This window comes from Triticum urartu, chromosome 3 (genome assembly GCF_003073215.2).
Source record: "Triticum urartu cultivar G1812 chromosome 3, Tu2.1, whole genome shotgun sequence".
NCBI classification, from domain to species: Eukaryota; Viridiplantae; Streptophyta; class Magnoliopsida; order Poales; family Poaceae; genus Triticum; species Triticum urartu.
The window spans coordinates 734421798-734430854 of NC_053024.1; the positions used below are offsets into that span (position 1 = coordinate 734421798).

A 9057-nucleotide genomic window follows, 5' to 3' on the forward strand; every position below is an offset into this window, starting at 1 on the left:
CTCGCGGCGGAGGCGGTCTCCGGCGTGTGGCGCGGCGTCTGGTCGCAGCGGTGGGCGCGCCATCGCGGTGCGCGCGGTCACGGTCGTCGGCCTCGTGCGGTCCTGATCCGATCTGGGATCCTGCGGGCGACGGTTGGTGCGGACGGTGTGGGGCGCCGGGGCGGCGGCCTCGGTCCGAGCTCCTGATGTGGCCAGGGCGTGGACGGGGCGCGCTCGCGCGGCGGCGGCTCGGATCCGGCTGTGCGCGTGGGGCGTGGAGACTGGCCGGGCGCGATGGCTGCAAGCGCGTGCCGGGCGCGGTGACCGGCTGTGCGTGGCGGGTGTGCTTCTTTGGAGTGCGAGGTGTGCTGCGGAGGGGGATCCTGCTCGTTTGCTCTGCTGCTTCGCCTGTGCAGCTCCGATTGGATCTGGTGCGTGGTGCATCGATCTGGGTGCTGCGCTTCGCGATGCGGCGTGGGTTGCTGCGGTGGTGGTGGCCACGGTGGTGCTGCGGTGGTGGATGGCGGCTTCGGCCAGGGGGTGGTGCGTGTCATGTTGCGGTGGATCGTGGGATCTCGTGGCCTGAATGAGGTCGGCCTCAGCAGGTGGTGGCTGGTGGGCGGCGGTCGGTGGTGGTAGGTGGTCGGCGCATCTCCAGGAGAAATCTTTGCTCCAGTCTTCTTCGGAGCCGGCCACGGCGGCGCCCGCGGGTGCCGTGATCTTTCTTGAAAGCGTCGTCGTGGAGGTGTGCTCCTCCTCCCCACGGCTTTGACTCCGGAGGGAAACCTCAGATCCGCTGGGTTGGACGATGAAGGCGTCTTCGCGTCTTTCTCCTCCTTGGGGCATCGTCTTGGAGCCGGCTACGACTGGGAGACTGGTGGTTTGCGGCATCTTCGCCGTGGATGGCGGCATCTTCGCCGCGTGGTTTGCTGAGGCGGGGCGCTGGTTTCTGTTTGGCAACGATGATGTCGTTGAGAGGAGCTCGGGTCGCGGCGTGGACTTCGGTAGTCGGTTCTTCCCGGTGTGTCCGAGGTGCTCTTCTATGGGCACGGTCGGCGCAAGTCTTGCATATTTCCCTGGTGAGGCTCGTCGTCAAAGTCGGAGCTGTCAGTTGCTTGCGCGTGTGGCCATCCGGTGGCATGTGCCATCATGGCTTCTATACAGTTGTTTGCAGGTTGGCTTCGAGGTTGGAGCTCTATGGTGAAGTCGGAGTCGCTCGTTCGAGGCAACCGGTGATGACGATGACGCTTGCGACTTCTCGACGAATTCCTTTCTTCTTTGCAGCTTTGTGTCCCATATCGGTGGCCAGGTTGGCCGGTGGTGCCCATGTCATGTGGGTTGAGTTGTATCGGTTTTAGCCCGGTTTTCCACCAAATTAACCGGGCAATTCTCTTCTTCTTAATCAATGAAAATGGCAAATTTTTTGCCTCGTTTAAAAAAAAAAGGAGTATGTGGAGTTGGGCTCTGATGATGAGGAGGACTCGGACGATGATGATTGTCCCTACGAACCATATGATGAGAACAACCCCGGAGGTGTTGTCCTGCTGATCTGAGATTGAAGCAATATCCACGTATCTAAACAAAGTAGTGAAACTGCATCCAAGAAGTTTGCTGACTATCTGATCAGTTTAAGTTACCGCTACTGTTTTATCTTCGACTCTATTCTAGCTATGTTGATCTGTTTATTGACTTATCGTACGACCGATGGTCGACTCTGTTGTTCGTATGCTGCAACTAATGTTATTGGTTGCTAGGATGTTGGATTTGGACCTCATTTGATTTTAGTCTAGCCAGGACAGTGCGCTGGTATATTTTTTACAATTTCAATTTGGCAGATGTCCGCATCCTGTGTTGTTGCCTACAAATTGGTCATTCGCTCTCTTTTTTTCCTGCACAATCCTTAAATAGTTGCCTTTCAAAACTGAATTTTCCTACTGTCGAAGCCAGGTCAATCATCTCCTGACTGCAGCCCTTCAACCTGTACCTCAAACTGAATATTTTTTCCAACGCCCTTTGACCTGTACCTCCTCACAAACAACACGGTGAAAAGAGGCGCAGCTTCAACCCCAATCAGGTTATTACTACAGGATTTTTCTTCGGAAGTACCATTATTATTATTTTAGAGAAATTCCAAAACTATTAGCCACAAACTGTAATTTGGGCAACTATCAGCCTACCGTTGCCACCGCAATGGTTTTCGTTGCGGCTAGCAACCCATAGGCGCATTGAATTTCATCTCTGACTTGTCCGGCCACAAGATCACAATCAAATCTTTCATGTTGCTTCTGCTTTCGGGCTCCCCATGTTGTTCTCATTGGGCAATGGGCATCAGAATAAATCTTTGTTTGGCAACTCCAAACCCCAAGGTCCTGTGTGTTGGGTTAGTGTATGCCTAGAGATGCTGTCGCGGGTACAATTCATCTAGTAGCCGTATAAATCTTTGTTTGCAAAAGAAAAGGTAAAAAAGAAAAAAAATCACACAAATCTCCGTGTAAAATTCATCTAGTAGCTGTCTTGCAGTGCTCCATTTGTTCAGTGTTTCTCTACTATGATATTTCCTGCTTAATTCCTTCTGGCCTTGATTTGATCTTTCTTACTTTCTTGTTCTTGTGTCCTTTGCAAGAGCGTGTCATCATGCAATTTCACAGTTATTTATATTTTTTCTTGGAGACACGTCTAAATGTGTGCCCTATTTGTATTCACAAGAAGCGCCAAGACAACGCGATAACGTAGAAAGGCAACCACCTAATACAAAATGAAATGAAATTCCGCAGGGAAGAATTGAGCCAAATCTGTTGCTGAATCAAAGAACATGGTGGTTATGGATGTTCAAAATCATTACATGCTAATACAATCAACAACATGTCTCATAAACATCTTATCAACACATCGAAAATGCCAGTAACTAATTCACTCCACATCTCAAAGTAATCGTAATAATCAACTTCCATAGACGAGCACAATGCCAATAAAAAAACTCATACAATTATCTGGAAATAAAGCAAGTTACGAAACGAACATATGTAGCATTGTTTCCCTTTAATACAAACTCAGGCGCAACTTACAAAAGTGAAACCATAGCCATCCATCATCATATTACAAAAGTGAAACAAAACCATCCATTATTATGAGCTCAACATACGAATCTAGCGTGGAAGGCTAGCAGATGCCATGAACTCTTCCTCAAAGCTATAACAGCCTCCTGACGGTATGTCAGCTCTCTCGCCCAATCCCATCACAGAAGATTGACGAGCAACTCTATATCCTTGAAATACTATACTTGGTTGTATTTACTCTTCATTTCTTGTGTATGCTTGATGTGTGTTTACATACTTTGTTTGTAAGGTCTGCAGTTCCGTCTCCACTTGTTTCATGGTGGGTCTTTCTTCACCACGCAATCTTAAGCGCCACTCCGCAAGAGAGGCAACATCGTTGATATCTTCCTCGGTTGCCTCCTCAAGGACATGGGAACTAACAATACCTGTGATTCTACCCTCACGGAACTCCTGGAGAAAATAGCTTGCCAAGCCCTTGATTATGCCTGATTCACTTGTAAAGACAGGCTTCATTCTAAGAAGCAGCTCCACCAGCACCACACCACCAAAACTGTACATGTTTCTCTTTTCGTTTAGCTGTCTGGTGTGGAAATACACTAGATCTAAGTACCCGAATGTACCTTGCACGTTCGTCACAATGTGTGTTTGATCAATTGGAACAAATCTGGATGCACCGAAATCTGATACTTTAGCTGTGTAGTTCCCATCCAAGAGTATATTTGAGGACTTCACGTCACGATGGAAGATTGATATTGAAGCTGAAGAGTGGAGATAAGATAGAGCTCCTGCTGCTTCCATGGCAATCTTTAAGTAATCACCCCAAGACAAGGAAAAACCATCACTTGAATTGGCATGAAGAACTTGAGGCAGTGAGCCAGTGGATACGTAGTCATAGACCAACAGTGGAACCTCAGTTTCGAGACAGCATCCGAAGAGCTTCACAATATTTCTATGATTTATCTAAGAGAGGACTGCAACCTCATTGATGAATTGACTGATCTCACACTGCTCAATGATCTTAGACTTTTTTATTGCAACGACACGCTGATCAGATAATATTCCTTTGTAAACCATGCCATGGCTCCCATGGCCGATGATGCGTTTAGGATCAAAGTTGTTTGTTGCCTTCTCCAGTTCTTCTATCGAGAAAATCTTGGTATTCTCATTTGTAGTTTCATCGGATGATGACAACATTTCTAGGATAAGACCTTGGTTCTTCCGTAGTTGCTTCTGAACATTTCTTTTCCATCTGCGAATGAGAAGGGTTGCACAGAAGCACAAAAGTAGAATGCAAAACCACAACACAACTCAATAATTATACCTGCAGGCAATAAGTTGTTTTAAGTTTCTCTTCTGGCTTGTCCATCGTACAAATGTAACAATGATATAGTCTTACCTAAGAGTAGATGTTGTTTTGTCCTGCCACAACTGAAGCTTCCTTTGGTATTATGGCAGATCCCATGTCATATGTTTGGTTGAAGGCATTCATCAACATCTGAAATTAACAAAAAATTAATATAAGATGCGCTGGCAAAATCTACAACATGGAAGTCAGAAGATTATACATCATTCAGAGCATCTGCAACAGTTTGTATGTTCAATTGTTGGTATAAGTGTCCACGTCGGCAGCCAACGGCACATCATACAGGCTCTTCAATGTGGTGTATGTTAAGCATATGTTAAAGAAGTAGGCGGGTCCACTAAATGTTGAAGAAATGAACAGACTTGCCTCGGAGCTTGTGCCTGGACCGTTGGTTCGGGTTCATACGATTTCATTCTCTCGCTTCTTTTATTATGTGCCATGTCATCAAAACAATCTAGATGGCAATTTAACCAATGATGATCATACGACTGTTGGAGATGCCCTCAATTGGCATGAAACAGTGCGTCGGTCAATTAAATGAAGCTTACATGAATGATAAAACAAACTAGAAGTGGTAACAACAGATCACCATCAAATAGTAACACGCAACTTTATAAAATAACACACGCTTCGGAGGTAACAGATAGCTAGTAGTACATTTTTCTACAGCATGATAGGCAGTTCAGCCAGTTCGTACAGTACAAGTTTTTTTTAACATTTCAAGATTAGAGGGAAAGGGTGTTGCATTTGTAATAAGAGGTACCTTGGGCAACCATCTTGGATATGTGGATTTCCTTGGAAGCCATCTGAGCATTTGCAGCCGTAACCAGCATAAACTCCATCACCAGAATCGAGGTCTTTAACACTTACTTTCACGCACTTGCTGTTGATACTCAGGCAAGCATATCCAGACCTATTATATTGCCGAAAAAGGGTTTCCCCAGTTTTGTATTCTAAAGCAAGCAACCAACATTGTACACATCACAACGCTGGGGTGAGCAGCACAACAAGCCCAAAGACAGAAAAGAAGAAGAAACAAATGCCAACAACGACAACTCGACAAAGCGTGGAAGGCCCGCCACCGCTGCGCCCTCCGGAAACACCCCACCACAACCGGAGGCTCCGAGTGCCGCGTACCAAGCAGCACCTCCAAAAAGGTATGCGACACCGACGACGCTGCTGCCCGGACGAGTCCTAGGGTTTCCCCCGATATGCGGAGGACGGTGGGGGATGGCTACCACCGACACCCTTCCATAAGGAATGGTGGCACCCGCCGGTGTCACCGCATCGGAGCCGGACGAACCGGCAAGGATATCTCCCGCACACCAAACACCACCGCCCATCCGGAGCCTACCATCAAAACCACCGCCCAATGCGTCATTGCGGATGCGCCGCCGCCCACGCCGTCTCACTACGAGCACCAACACGAGGCCGAGAAGACCGGAGAGAAGCGCCACGCGATGAGAGCAACAGCACCAAGGCCGAGCGGAAGGGAACCACCACCGCCGCCGTCGTGCGAGAAGCCGCGCCTCCGGCACCATCGCCGTAGTCGACCGGACATGGCAGCGGGGCATACCAGGCCACCCCTCGCCCGGCCGGGCCCGAAATGGGCCCGCTAAGCCCCGCTGACCGTGTTGCAGCAAGCTGGCGTCGGCCCTGCCAGCACCCCATCGTGCATCGCTACTCCCCCACCACCCGGGAATCACACCCCCGACCAGGCCCATCGCCGGCTCGCCCAGACCCAGATGGGCCCTGTAGGGCCTAGATCTGGGCCGAGCGCCGCCACCAGGACATGCCGCAGCGCCACACCGCCGCCAACGATGGCGCCGCTGCCCAGCCGCCCGCCCGCTCTGCGACGAGGAACCCCGCCGCCGCCTAGGAGCACCCCCCCGATGCAACTCCGCCCCGCGCCGGAGAGCCACTGGGAGGGGAAGGTCAGGAGGGCCGCCGCCACCAGCGTCCTGGGGCCAGGCCGACCGCGGGCGCCAGCGACGGCGGCGGGGAGGAAGGGGATGGGGGGCTGGAGGGGGAGAGCGGCGAGCGGGGAGCGGCCGGCTGCCCGTGGGTGCGGCGCGGTCGCGAGAGGAAGGGGGGCCTGTTATATTGGGCATCTGCACATCTTAGATTAGCAACAATCCATTCCACAGAGGAGAATGACCCAGTAGCAGGAAAAAGAAAATGTTGATGTATGTTATATTGCCCTTGTTGGTCAGGATTGCTGACATTAACGGTCCCTTCGTCAATATTTATGTCGAAGACCTGCTCCCTCCCCAACATGAGGGCAGCTGATGACGTCATATTTGTGCAGTCAAGGTGGAACTGTTTTGTTGCAAAGCAACCATCTTCTAAGCCGAATGGGAATGGCACACTAGTGTTTCCACAGAAACATGTGCAATCAGCCCTGCTCGGAATTGGATTATACCCTAATTTGATCAGTGAGAAGTTAGCATGTATCAATGTCCAAAATAGACCTAGCAGCAATTCTACGTTCAGTCACTTGATTAGGGAAAAAGGTTACCTTTGTTACCGTTTGAGCTGCCATGTGGAAGGTAGGGGTTGCCTGAATAGCCATTGCTGCAGATGCAGCTATAGCCATAGCTTTCGTCAATGCTCTCAGCATCTTCGACATCACATGAACTGGTTGTACTGTCTATGCACTCGGCATTCTCGCTGATGCAGGCATAGTCTGCCCTGTTTTGTTTGGCAACAACGCAGGTGGATTGATCAACTATCTGCCACAATAGCAGAAAGCCACTCGGCCCATGACTAGTAATGCTGATTCTATCCCACATATGAGAGCTCCAGTTGGAGCATGCATCAATGTTGCTTTTGCTCTGGATGTATACAAATTTGAGCTGAAAAATCCTGTTACTGTCCACATCAACGCGACAACATCCAGGTATTTTTACAGTTGTGCATAGCTTCTATCTCTGGGATTCCTAGATCCAAACACACAGTGCTGCATATCAACATGGTGGCATAGTTTCTGGCAGAGTATATCTCCAGGTCACAGCCGGTAATAATTAGATCAGTGGAAGCAAGGGAGAAGGATTTCCCAGGCGGTTCGAAGAAAAGTTGTAAATGTTGACACCAGTTTCCATGGGGATGGTGCGTGAGAAGGATGCCTTGATGAAGTTATTAATATTGAAAAGAGGATCATGAAACTGGATCACCTTGGTGATGCCGTCGCGCAAGAAAAGTCTAGGGGAATGAGCGGTGTTGTTGCAGGTGAGGTTGAAGTCAGGCCCCCGAAAACACCTAGATCCGATGCCAAAGGGATAGCCGAAGCTCACATTGCCACAGCTCTTTGGGCAACCATCAAGAATGGCAAGTGATGGATGTTCCCAATTCCCTTTGGGGTTGTGGCTTGTTACAACTCCGGATGATAGCGTAGTTAGCTTTCCTAGTGACTCAAGTACCAACAAAGGGAGTAGCGCATAGATCACCGGCAAGATGCCCATGATCTACAGGCAGGCCCTGCACTGCTTCCAACTTCGTTCAAGAAATTCAGGTTAGGCAGCAGTGCAATTTTGCAAGTATATATATGTGCATTTTTCTAGGGGAGAGTATATGCATGGAGCATACATCTCATGGATATTTTCTATCAAGTCATGACAAGTTTGATTCTGCATATTAATAGTTGTATACAGTTGCGATGTGAAAGTGAGATCGCCATGGCCACAATAAATTACGCTTCTACTTTTCTTGTGGCTATGCTGCAGCGTGATCTTGTAAGTCAGTCAATACCATTTGGCTTTTGGTGTAGGTAATTCTAACCCATCGAAGGGGGTTCGAAGAGGTCTTTGCTAGCCGAGTGATAGCTTTCACCGATGCATCATATTACTATATGTTTTTGTAGGATGCTCGAAAACTCATGCCAAATTTGTGCAAATTGATGGGTGTTAGAAATATAATTGGGTTAAGTTAGAGATAAGGAGATAGAGATAAAATTAGTTCAAACCACATGTAACTTGTCTTGTACTCCAAGCCTCTACCCCAATATACTAATATATATACCCTATAGAAGGGTCAGATCAATATAATACAACGAATAACGTAGGTTCTATATTTTCTACATGGTATCAGAGCGGTTAGTCTCACGACGCCAATCCTAGGTCACATCCACCACTTCCGTAGCGCGCCGCCCCCGGGGAGATCAATCTCCTCTCCTCGGGGGTGCGGCACCCGATTCAATTAAAGATTGGATCGGTTCTATATATTAGATCATTCTCTAGATTAGATCAATTTCATAGATTAGACCAACTTCAGTTTTTCAAATTACAGTAGATTGATTTTTTTTTCTTAGCCACCAGATAAATCACAGGACCCTCAACTTCTGGTGACAATCGCTGCCTACGGTGGCACCGACGATACGGCGAGAGCTACGGAGCTGCTCCGAGTCGCCGATCCAACCTGATATCTGCCGGCGGTTACGCACCACCATCAAGCCAGCTTCTTCGCGCGCACGTACATGGCAGCAGCGGCGGTCTTCCGAACAAGCCGGCTTCTCCAAAAAATCCTGGGCTCAGGCGGCGGCGCGGTTCTTCCAAAACGAGCCAGCCACCAGCGCACACTCGGCAACCTCCCGGGCAGTACGCGGAGCGTCCACGGCGGGCGTCTCCGAACGAGCCGGTAAACTGGAGATCCAGCGGCCATACG

The 9057-nt window shown here is 49.2% G+C and overlaps 1 pseudogene; it reads right to left on the reverse strand.

Annotated features, from left to right (window-relative positions):
• Nucleotides 1-3269: 3269 nt before the first annotated feature.
• On the reverse strand, nucleotides 3270-7859 carry LOC125547370 (annotated as a pseudogene).
• Nucleotides 7860-9057: the final 1198 nt, after the last annotated feature.